The sequence below is a fragment of the Anthonomus grandis genome, chromosome 3, assembly GCF_022605725.1.
Source record: "Anthonomus grandis grandis chromosome 3, icAntGran1.3, whole genome shotgun sequence".
NCBI lineage: Eukaryota > Metazoa > Arthropoda > Insecta > Coleoptera > Curculionidae > Anthonomus > Anthonomus grandis.
In genome coordinates, this window is record NC_065548.1 from 1668538 (window position 1) to 1681651 (window position 13114).

Genomic DNA, 13114 nt, shown 5'->3' on the forward strand with positions numbered 1-13114 from the left:
AAATCAAAAATCTTCCCATATATTAATCATATGCACCCTATCAATAAACGACTTATACGTATCTGACGTTGCGGGCTAACAACGCGGCTGCGACCCCAATTCGAAGAGGAAAACCTCCCCCGTATCCTTTATGTATTATGTATTAGACTCTCCGGAAATTCACCTGGAAACTCGCCGACATGGGAAGTTTGTTTGGCCGAAGCCGGGGCCCAAATAGGCGGAAATAAACTCCGTCCATACAACAACAACATACGAGAGCGAAAGTTTTCCGATGCCCTAAACCAGTTTTCACCCTCCCTCTTCTAAAGGTACTTAAATGATCGGATTTGGGGTGTTTTTATGTGGTATTTATTGGGAAGATTAAGAAGGCCATAAGCCTTGGAAGTAGGGTCGTTTAGACCAGTTGTTTACGTTGACTTACATATATCAGGTTTAGAAGTAGCTTTCTTGGCAGAATGGTGAATGCGCCTATTTATGATTGATTAAGCTTCTGTATAAAATGGTGAAAATGGGTTGGTTTTCTGTACAGAATGGCGAATGCGCTTCAGCTAGTTATATTGCTTTGGACGTTATTGCCTCAAAAGGATGATATTTCCAAGAATTTTTTTGGGTAATTTTGATTATTCAATACATTTGATAAAGAATAGTTTTATGAGCATCATACTTTTAGTTTTATACAAATAGCATTAATGGTTCCTAAAATTTTGATTTTTGATGTGAGTAGTAGTTAAAAAAGACCATATTTCCAATAATTATTTTTCAATTACTGTATACTATAAATAAAATTTGTAAAAATTACTTTTTTAAATATCATTAGCTTTTTATTTTTTTATAAAGGTCCTGGTGGTTCTTGAGATTTTGATTTTTAAGTAAATCATTACCCAAGAGGTTAAATTATTTTTGAACCCAACGGACTAAACGGGCTGATGTTTCCAAAAATTATAATTGCGCTACCTTGCACTCTGAATAAAACATCATCATGATATCATCCTTTTTAGTTCATTAGAATAGTCTTGGTAGTTTTTTACATATTGGCGTTTGAAGTTGACCAAACTATGTCCTTGGAGTTTACTATCTACAAGGATCGATATTTCCAAGAATATTTGTTGGATTCGGCTTAGAACTATTAACTATGTTCCTAGACAATACTTTTATGAATATGAGGCTTTTTACAGAAAGGCTCATATACCAGGTTTTCTCTTTTTATTAAGAATATTAATAAGGCCATAAGCCTCTAAAGTAGGGTCGTTTACGTTGACTTACATAAATCGGGTTTAGAGGAAGCTCTCTTGACAGAATGGTGAATGCGCCTCCACATGATTAATTGAGCTTCTGTATAAAATGGTGGAAATGGCATAAATGGGTTGATTTTCTGTGCAGAATGGCGAAGGCGCCTCAGTTAGTTTTATTGCATTTAAGAGGATCATATTTGCAAGCATTTTTATGGGTAATTTTATTTATTCATTAAATTTTGTAAAGATTAGTTTTCTGAACATCATACTTTAAGTTTTATTAATTTTTATTATTTTATTAATAATTATTTTTCAATTACTGTGTACTATAAATAAAATTTGTAGAAAATACATTTTTAAATATCATCAGCTTTTTATATTTTGATAATCATCCTAATGGTTCCTGAGACTTTGATTTTTTAATTAAGTCATTACCCAAGAGGTTAAATTATTTTTGAACCCAACGGACTAAACGGCCTGATGTTTCCAAAAATTATAATTGCACTACCTTGCACCCTAAATGAAACTTCTAAAGAACACTTTTCTGCATATCATCCATTTTAGTTCATTAGAATAGTCTCGGTAGTTTTTTGGATATTGGCTTTTGAAGTGAGTGGTCACCTAGAAGATCAAACTATGTCCTTGGACTTTACTAGCTACAAGAAACAATATTTCCAAAAATATTTATTCGATTTGGCTTAAAACTATTTCCTATGATCCTAGACAATACTTTTCTGAATATCAGGCTTTTTACTTTATGACAAAAAGGTCTCATATACCAGGTTTTCTCCTTTTAGTGAGAAGATTAAGAATGCCATAAGCCTCAAAAGAAGGGTTGTTTAGACCAGTTGTTTACGTTGACTTACATATATCAAGCTTAGAGGTAGCTTTCTTGACAGAATGGTGAATGCGCTTCAGTTAGTTATATTGCATTGGATGTTACTGCCTTAAGAAGATGATATTTGTTAATTCAATAATTATCCAAGCATTTTTTTGGATAATTTTGGTTAATTTTTTGGGTAATAACAAAGAAATAAATACCGTCTTATTGCATGCCACTGGACAAAATTGGATTATTAATTTTTGCTAAAAAAAACACAGGTGCCTTGGAAGACAAAAAATCATTTTTGCATTTGACATTGACAAGTGGCAGTTCTAGAAAAATGAATATTAATAATAAAAAAATAATATTTTTAAAAAAATATGTCACCTTGTATCTTGAAAACTGTGCATTTCCGGACCCATATTTATAAAAACTTTTTCTCATATTCGTTTACAACGAATTACCCATTGAAATATCTCCATCTATTTTTCGAACACCCTGTATATTAGGCTTAAAGATAGCTTTCTTGACAGAATGGTGAATGCGCCTCTTTATAATTGATTAAGCTTCTGTATAAAATGGTGAAAATGGCTTAAATGGGTTGGTTTTCTGTACAGAATGGCGAATGCGCCCCAGTTAGTTATATTGCTTTGGACATTACCGGCTCTAGAGGATGATATTTTAAAGCATTTTTTTGGTAATTTTGATTATTTCAATATATTTTGTAACGAATAATTTTCTAAGCATCATACTTTTAGCTTTATAAAAATGGTTCCTAAAATTTTGATTTTTGATGTGACTGGTCACCTGGTCGTCACTAGTAGTTAATAAAGACCATATTTCTAATAATTACTTTTTAATTACTGTATACTAAAAATAAATTTTGTAGAAAATACTTTTTTGTATATCATCAGCTATGTATTTTTTAATAATGGTCCTAGTAGTTCCTGAGATTTTGATTTTTTAAGTAAATTATTACTTAAGAGTTTAAACTATTTTGAACCTAACGAATTAAACGGGCTGATGTTTTCAAAAATTATAATTGCCCTACCTTGCACCCTGAATGAAACTTCTAAAGTATACTTTTCTAGATATCATTCTTTTTAGTTCATTAGAATAGTCTTAGTGGTTTCTTGGATATTGACTTTTGAAGTGAGTGGTCACCTAGAAGATCAAATTATGTTCTTGGACTTTACTATCTACAAGCAACCATAATTCCGAAAATATTTGTTCGATTTGGCTTAAAACTATTATTATATTAGCTTAAACACTTTTCTGAATATCAGGCTTTTTATTTCATAACAAAAATGTCTTATGTACCCGGTTTTCTCCTTTTAAGAAGCTTTCTGGACAAAATGGTGAATGCGCCTCTGCTTTTTAAATAAATTTTTGTCTAAAATGGCGAAGGTGCAATATATGGGTTGACTTTTAGCATGACTTCAGTACAAAATGGCGAGTTGAAGAGGAATTTATGGAAAGTTAGTTATATTTTGGAGATTACTGCCTTAAAAGTCCGATATTTCTAAAAAATGCTGCCGTATAATTTTAAATCTTTAAACAAATTTTGTAATGATTTTTTTTTGAAGTCATACTTTTGTTCTCTTATAGGATTATTGATTCGTGAGATTTTAGTTGTTGAAGTGATTGGTCACCTGATAGATCAGAGTTTGGTTTTTGAACTTTAAGGCCTAAAAATTAAGATATTTCCAAAAATATTTGTTAGGTACTTTAGACTATTGACAAAATTTTTAGACAATACCTTTCTGAATATCGTGCTTTTTATTTCTTAAAAATAGTCCCAGTGGTTCCTGAGATTTTGACTTTTAAAGTGAAGATAACACTTTACTGTCTCAAAAGACTCTTTCTCCAGGATTAATCCGAAATTTCCATTACATTACTTTAAGCCCTGATTAAAATTTAAAAAAAAAATACTTTTCCAGAATTCACACCATTTATTTCATCAGAATAGTATTGGTAGTTTTTAAGATTTTGGACTTTAAAATGGGCGGTTACCTAACAGATCAAACTTTTTCGTTGGACCTTACTGTCTACAAAAAAAAAACGATATTTCAAAGGTTTGTTGAACTACTTTGGGCTATAAATAACATTTTTAGAAAATACTTTCCTGAATATAATGTTTTTTTTTCATGAGAAATTGGTAATACATATGATTTCATCCATTTAATGAATTTTGTGGACGAAATGATGAATGCGCCCCTGTTTCGTTGATTCTCACCAACGTTCTGTACAAAATGGCGAATGCACACGAGTTAGTTATGCCTTAAAAGGACAATATTTCCAGAAATATTTATTGTACAATTTTAAATCTTAAATATATTTTGTAAAAAATGTTTTTGATTATCCTGCTTTTAGTTTTATTAAAATAGTGCTATAAAAAATATTTCTAGACAATAATTTCCCGAATATCATGCTTTACATAATATATCAAAATTTATACAGTTGAGGAGTTTTCTGGATAATATGGTGAAGGCGCCCATGGTTCGCTGAAAAAACTTCTAATAAAACTTCTGTATAAAATGGCGAAGGTGCTTCGTATGAATTGGCTTTTAGCATATTTTGTTGATAGTATCGCGCACCGAGTAAGTTATATTGAATTGGACATTACTACCTTAAAAGGACGATATTTCCAGAAATATTTGTTGAATAATTTTGAGTATTAGACAAATTTTGTGAAGTATATTTTTCTGAAAATTTTACTTTTAGTTTCATGGGAATAGTGTTAATGGTTCCTGGGATTTTAGCTTTTGAAGTGAGTGAGCACCCGGTAGATCAAACTTTGTATTTGGACTTTAGTGATTAAAAATTACGATATTTAAAAAAAAAAAGATTTTAATATTATAAACTATAAATGAAATTTCTAAACAATACTTTTCTGATTATCGTGTTTTTTATTTTTTGAGAATGTTTCTGGTGGTTCCTGAGTAGATCAAAATGTCTTCCTGGACTTCAAAGGGCCGATATTTGCGAAAATATCCAATAGACTAATTTGAACTTTAAATGACATTTCTAAAGAATATTTTCCTGGATATTATCCTTTTTGGTTCATTAGAATAATCTTGGCAGTTCTTTGGATATTGACTGTTGAAATGAGTTTGAATAAAAATTACGATATTTCCAAAAAATTTTATTGGAACTTTGAATATAGTTTCTAGACAATACTTTATAAATATTATGAATCGTCCTAGTGGTTCTTGAGATATTAGCCTTTGAAGTGAGTTTATCCTTTGACTTTACCATCTAAAAAAAACGATAAATCAAAATACTTCTTGAATTCCTTTGAAATATAAATAAAATATCTAGACATTACTTTTCTGAACCTAATGCTTCTTGTTTCATGAAAAAATGGTTACATACATCATGGTTTTATCCTTTTGAAAAAATTTCCGGATAAAATGGCGAATGCGCCTTTACTTGGTTGATGGAGTTCTTACTAAGTTTCTGTATAAAATGGTGAAGGTGCTTCATATGGGTGGGCTCTAACCTGATAGATCAGATTTTGTCCCTTGAATTTACTGTCTAAAAAAAAAACGATAAATAAAAATAATTTTGAAAATACTTCTTGAACTATAAGTAAAATTTCAATTTCAAATACTTTCTGAACCTGATGCTTTTCGTTTAATGAAAATGGTTACATTTCAGAATTTCAGGACAAAATGGCGAATGCGCCTTTGCTTGGTTAAAGGAGTTCTTACTAAATTTCCGTATAAAATGGTGAAAGTGCCTCATGTAGACTCTGGAAGTGAGTGGTCACCTTGACTTCGTCCTTTGACTTTACTGTCTAAAAAAAACGATAAATAAGAAATATTTTAATAGTACTTCTTGTAAGCTATTAATAGAATGTCTAGACAATAATTTTCTGAAATGTGTCTTGTTTCATGTGAAAATGGTTACATATATCAGGTTTTGTTTTTGCGAAAAATCTTCCGGATAAAATGGCGAATGCACCTTGGCTTGATAAAAGGACATCTTATTAAGTTTCTGTATAAAATGGTGAAAGTGCCTCAGGTTTTCGCTGTTGTGAAATGAGTGGTCACCTGGTAGATCAGATTTTGCCTTTGGACTTTGGTACCTTAAATAAAACGATAATTCCTAAACTATTTGTTGAACTACTATGAGTTATTAATAAAATTTCTAGGCAATACTTATGCTTTTCATTTCATTAAAATAGTTCTGGTAGTTCCTCGAATTTTGGACTTTGAAGTGGGTGGTCACCGAGCAGATCAGACTTGATCTGTTACTACCTAAAAAAGACGATATTTCCAAAAATATTTCTTGCATAACTATGAACTAAAGACAAAATTTATAAACAACACATTTTTAAATGTCATACATTTCATGTCATGAAAATCGGCCAAACGGTTCCTGAGATTTTGAAATTGAAAATGAATGATACAACCATTCAAATTTCTCTTCAAAATGGCGAAGGCGCATCATCTTGTTGCAACTGGACCTCTTCAGATATTAACACAAACGTTTATGTAGTAAAATAATCGTGGATGTCATCGTGAGAACAAACAGATTTTTTGGAAGGGGAAAGAGGAGGAGGAGGAGAAGGAGACGAAGAGCGAAAAAACAACACAAGTACCGCGGAAGTTTGTCCGCATTAAAAGTAAAGTTGAGCCGAAACTCCCGCAAACAAAGCTAATGGAATCCTTGGGTCGGTAACGAGAGAAAAAAGCAAATAGACTTTTATTTACATACACTTTACATAGACGCCGGATGACTCGTCTATAAAAAAGGAAAAAAATTCGGGTTTTGGCCATTTCACCGCTCCTTTTATTAAAAAGAAATGGAGTTTTCCAGTAACAGTCCTTATTAAGCAAAAAAATAGATATTTTTAATACATCCTGTATTCTGCTCTAAAACAAAACTCTATATAAATACAAAAAAAATTAGATGAACTTTCATATATACAAACTCACTAATTAGGCAACAACTTTCCTGCAAACAGCAAAAATCCCTGCCGATCTGGACCTGCACGTAAAATAATGAGAAACGCGCTTAACAGATTTCGGCTCGTTATAAAGTTTCATAATAATATTATAGAGCGACGTATGTTTTGACCGAAAGAGAGAAAGAGCTACACGTGAATCTCCGTGTAGAAATATGAGAACAATTCTGGCAGTAATTAAATTAACCGAGGGGAGGAGCAACAGAGATGCTGCATTATGTTTTTCCGGCTTATGCTGCTCGTAGGTCCGGCCAGTATATGGGAGCATAAGGAAGAAATTAGGTTATCTTTTAAATAATCCCAGAAAACATAACTACACTCTGGTTAATCTCTCTCTCTCTCTGGTTTTTAGAGAGCATTAGCAGAATTGCTATGCAGGGTTTATAGGGAGGTATTACGGAAAATTACGCTAAAATTCCCTTAAGTTTGTCTTAAGAGACATAGAGAATAGTTTTTTGAATATCATGCTTTCTGTTTCATCAGAAAAGTGTAAGTGGTTCTTTGGATATTGGACTTTGAAGTAGATGGTGAAGTTTGAAGATAGGGATACCTTGAAAAGCCATTTTTTTTTTAATATTTAATTAAACTAATTTTATTTTATTTGTTATAAAAATTAAATTTAAAATTTATTTTTTACTTAATTAATTTTATATTTAATTAACAAATAATACGCTTTTTATTTCATGACAACAGCTGTACTAGATTCTTGAATATTGGACTTGAAGATCAGAAAATTTGTTATTAATTTACTGCGTATCATATCGCATTAATATTATTACTGATACTACTATTATTATTATTATCTCAATTAGTTTTCCAGATTTTAAAATGAGTGCTCAGCTTAATTTAATAAGGGTCGTACAGCGTTTCTGCTCATTGGCTTCTTCAAGACAACTAAGAAAAATAATGCTTTTCCTACTCGTACTAAAGAAGAAAGTATTGTAAAACATCTAACAAAACTCCTTAGGATATAGCAAAAATATACTTAATTGTAGTATACTTAAATACCTCATGGCTTATTATATGACATCTGACATGTCTAGTATATGAGACATGTCGGTGCCTAATATAGAAAAAATATTGTAAAAATATTACGTGACAAGAATAATAAAAGAACACAATATCCAAATGTTGCATTTGCACATTTTAGTCAATACCTCTATAACTTCTTACAAGTTACAGACCTAAATATAAACAAATAGTAAATATGTTGAGTTTTATTTGCCTTATCCATATAGTCCATTATATTTTACTTACTAGTCCTTCGAATCGGATTAAAATTATTGGATGCAAATCCGGCTCAAAGGACCAGTATGTAGAATATCCACTCTAACACACACAAGTAAATTAAAGGTAGAAGAAGGCATGTGAATTGTTCTAGGTTTTTAATAAAATATGTTTAAAAAATAATCAATAAGTAAGTGCTTCATAGTGTGCAAAATCACGAGTTTGCTAATCAATTGCCTGGAATAGGAAGAATGTGAATCAATAATCAACTGCCTGAAATTAATGAAACTATGAATCAGAGTGAAATAAATAGATTAAATTGAACTCCTCAAGTTCAACTTTTTGAATTGATTCATCAATTCATTCATGCCTGAAATACAAAACTCAAGAACTTATGACTAATAATTTATTATTAAAGAAAGAATCAAGATTTGAAGTTGATCAACTGTTTGAAATTCCAAAAAATTCGGTTTTTTAAATCAATTATTTGGATTATGATAAATAAAAATCAATAATTAACTGTCATTTATTTACGTGCGAACTGTTTTGAATAAAAAAATCATTGATCAAGTTTGTGACAGTGCACAAATTTAAGGGTTTGCACATCAATTTCCTAAAATCAATTATATGATTCTATGCTCTTGTTTTAAATAGGAAAAAAGAGAATCAATAATCAACTGCCTGGAATTATTTACACTATGAATAAGAGCTATAAGATATAGAATTAACAGGTTCAATTATATGAACTACTAAAAGAGTTACAACTGCTTCACTTCATGAATGTGAATGAAGTCATTAAACCTTGTCAAAATACAAAATTTGAGAATTAATAATCAATTGTTAAATATTGAAATAGGAATCAAGATTTGAAAACCAACGGTCTGGAATTGACGATATTAAACCCCAGAAGTTAATTGCATGGAATAGGAGCAATACAAATCAATCAATAATTACTTAAAATTAATAAAATTGTTAATTTATACACGAACTGTCTAAAATCAAAAAGTCATTAAATCTCTGAAAAGGTAGCTGAAATTATGCAAAATAACTGATTTGCACATTAGAGAAAAGAATCATATAATTAGGAATCTATGCTCAATTTTCTAGAATAGGAAAAAGGGGAATCGATAATCAATCACCTGAAATAAAAGAATTATAATTTCTTAAGTTCAACTCGTTAACTTGATGCATAAAATCAGGACACAGCATTAATAATCAATTATTAAGTATTGAAGAAGGAATCAAAAATCACGAAAATCAACTGCTTGGAATTAAAGAAAATAAGCGTATTTGAAGTCAATTACCTGAAATAAAAAATTAATTAATCAACTATTTGACAATGCGTAAAATCATGGATTAGCACATTAATTGCCAAAAATTGTGTAATTAAGATTCTATGCTCAACTGCCTGGAAGTTGAAAGAAAAAAGTTAATCAATATTCAACTGCCTAAAATTAATGAAACTATAAATCAGAGTAGAATTAACAGATTCTATCACCTGAAATATAAAAATAACAACTCCTTGACTTGATAAATAAATTCATTACACAGTGGCAGATATACAAGACTCAAAAATTAGATTAAATCAATAAATAACACAAATCATTCATACATGAAGAAGTATTAATCAAGTGCCTGACAATATGCAAAATTATGAGTTTGCATGCAAAAAAAAGTAATCAATTATCAATAACCTGGAATAAGAGAATAACAAGCATTCTAGTTCAACTCCTTGATTCGAGGCGAAATTTCATGACACATTGCCTAAACTATAAAACTCAAGAATGAATGATCAATTGTTTATTATTGAAAGAAAATCAAGAATTGATGATCAGCTGCCCGAAATAATAAAAAATAAAGGTTTTCAAAGTCAATTTGCTGGAATAAAAAAATTAATAATCAAGGGCACAAATTGATGGGTTTGTCTATGAATTGCCTAGAATCATAAAGTAAAGATAATATACTCGATCATTGCCTTTAAGTAATAAAATAATGAACCAGAGTTTTAAGAACTCCTGAAATTCAGCTGCTTGATTTGATGCCTAAATTCATAACAAACTGCCTGAAATATTAAAAATAATAATCAATAATTATCTGCATGAAATTGATAAAATTACTAATTCATACGCGAACTGCGTGTAATAAAAAAATTAATAATCAAGTGCCTAGAATCATATAATTCAGAACCTATGCTCATTGGTCATAAATACAAAAAAAAATAGAAATCAATAATCAATCACCTGGAATAAGAGAATCACAAGTCAATATTTCAATATTTGAACTCTTTGATTTGAGGCAAAATATAAAAATTCATAGCACTTTACCTAAACTATAAAACTCAAGAATGAATAATCAATTGTTTAATATTGAGAAAAAAATCAAGAATTGATGATCAGCTGCCTGAAATTTAAAAAAACTAAGGGTTTTCAAAGTCAATTGCCTGGAATAAAATAAATCAATAATAAAATGCACAAATTGATGGCTTTGTATATCAATTGTCTAGAATCGTATAATAAGATACTATGCTCAATCATTGCCTGAATTAATGAGACAATAAACCAGATTTTTAAAATATGGAGTTAACAGATTCAATTACCTGGAATAGGAAAAATATGAATTAATAATTAACTGCATGAAATTATTATTTTATATTCGAACTGCCTGTAATAAAAAAAATCAATACTCAAGTGCCTGACATTGCCCAAAATCATAAAGTTGCACATCAATTGCCTAGAATCATATAACTGAGATTTTATGCTTATTCGTCTTAAATAGAAAAGACATAGTAATCAATAATCGATTACATAAAATAAAAGAATTACAAGTCCTCTAGTTCACTCCTTTCTTTGAAATCAATTGCCTAAAATAAAAGAAAATCACTACCCAAATGTCTGAGAGTGCAAGTCTGAATCAATTGCAACCAAATTTGTAATAAATGCTTGTATATTAATTGCCTGGAATCATATAATAAAGATTCTATAATCAATTGCCTAATATAGAAAATAAGTGAATCAAAAACTAACTAGCTGAAATTAACGAAACTATGAATCAAAGCTAAAAGATGTGAAATAAACAGATTCAATCACTGAAAATAATAAAAAAATAAAATAAAATAAAACTCCTTGACTTGATGTATAAATTCATGACATACTGCCTGAAATACGAAACTTAAGCATTATTGATCAATTGTTTAATATTGAAAAAAGGATTATGATTTGATGTTCAACTGCCTAAAATTATAAAAATTGATTGATTTTTAAAATCAATTGCCTGTAATAGGATAAATATGAATCAATAAGTAACTGTCTTAAATTGATCAAATTTATAATTCATACGCGAAATGCCTGATCTACAAAATTGTACGTAAAATCATAGGTTTGCATATCAATAACCTAGAATCTATGCTCAATTATTGTGATGTCATTAATTATTAATTTCTTCCAGTAAAACGAAAAAGTCCAATAGAATAACTTATTCCTTAAGATTCGTTATAAAATAAATACACATTCACAATAATAATTCTTGCAGGCAGTTGAGGTTAGTTTTTATTCTATACAAGCAGTTATATTTACTACTTATTGCTTTTAAATTCCCATAAAAGGCGGATTTATTTGCATGAATTAAATCCAGAAGATGGTCTCAACTGCCTGGAAGAATTAAGCAAATTTAAGCTTTAGAGCATAACAAATTATTAAGATTTAGACGTTTTAAGCAAATAATGCGTAACGAATGTCGTATCCATTTAAGTTATGCATAAAATATGCATCCCTTTTAATTGCCATTTAATTGTAATAGTATGGACCTATACCAGTAGAAGGTGAGAAAAGTAAATGGAGATTTAGGTAATTGTACTATTAATTTTTTTATATATTAAAGATTTAATGTTAGTTAATAATTTAATTTTTTTTTACGCAGTGAATTCTTGATGTCTATATTGACAATAAAGTTTAATTAAAACTAACCTGTAACTGCCTGAAATAATTAACTAGTTCATAATTAACGTTTAAATTAAAATTGCTTTACAATTCCAGGCAGTCGAGGCAGGATTTGTCTATTTAAGGAACTTGAGCATTAAAAATGTCAACAATATAAATAACTAATTTATTTATTATTAATATTTAAATTATATCTTTTTACAAATTAGGAGCTCCTTGAAATTACCAAAAGCCAATTTTTGAACAATATTTTCTAAATAGTATGATTTTATTATAATTTACTACACTAAAAAAAAATTAAGTATCAGTATGTCAAATAACACATTTTTTAGAGCTCATCAAAGTCTACAAAAACACGTTTTTAAACATTATTTATTTAAAAAATCCGTATTTTATAAGTTATAGTACAATTTCACTCTTATTTCCAATGTAATTTAATGGCACTATCTATACTAATAAAAATATTTGGCAACAATACTTTGTCTTCATTGATGTCTGTATTTTATACAATTAAATTGTAAATGTCTAAAAATCATAGGCAGTTTAATTAAAACTAATCTTTAACTGCCTGGAATAATTAATTAATTTTTAGTTAACATTTAGATTAAAATTGTTTTACAATTCTAGGCACTCGAACTGTAGTTCTTTAAAATAATCGGACAATTTACTTAAAACTGAGCATTAACTGCCTAGAATGATTAATTAATTTGTATTTAACATTTAGATTAAAATTGTTTTATAATTCCAGGCAGTCGAGGCATCATTTTTCTATTGGAAAGTTGCATACATTGTCCAAAATACCCACGACTATTATTATTAGTTATTTATATTGATTCACGTTTTTCAAAAATATACAGGATTTTAAGAAACAGAACATTTTTCTACATAGGATCAGCATAGCGGTTCCATCTGTAATTGACAATTT

At 29.4% G+C, this 13114-nt stretch overlaps 1 long non-coding RNA gene across 2 annotated transcripts in view; it reads right to left on the minus strand.

Moving 5' to 3' along the window:
* Positions 1-5205: 5205 nt before the first annotated feature.
* The window catches only part of LOC126733739 (uncharacterized), a 178909-nt gene continuing 171000 nt past the window's right edge, over positions 5206-13114 (minus strand). Inside the window, exons 2-4 of one of the 2 annotated variants that reach the window (XR_007659844.1) lie at positions 5678-6317; positions 5384-5592; positions 5206-5313 (exon numbers count right to left, since the gene is read on the minus strand). This is a non-coding gene — a long non-coding RNA (uncharacterized LOC126733739). The remainder of the gene's footprint in view (positions 5314-5383; positions 5593-5677; positions 6318-13114) is intronic. The other variant, XR_007659845.1, reaches the window with a different exon arrangement.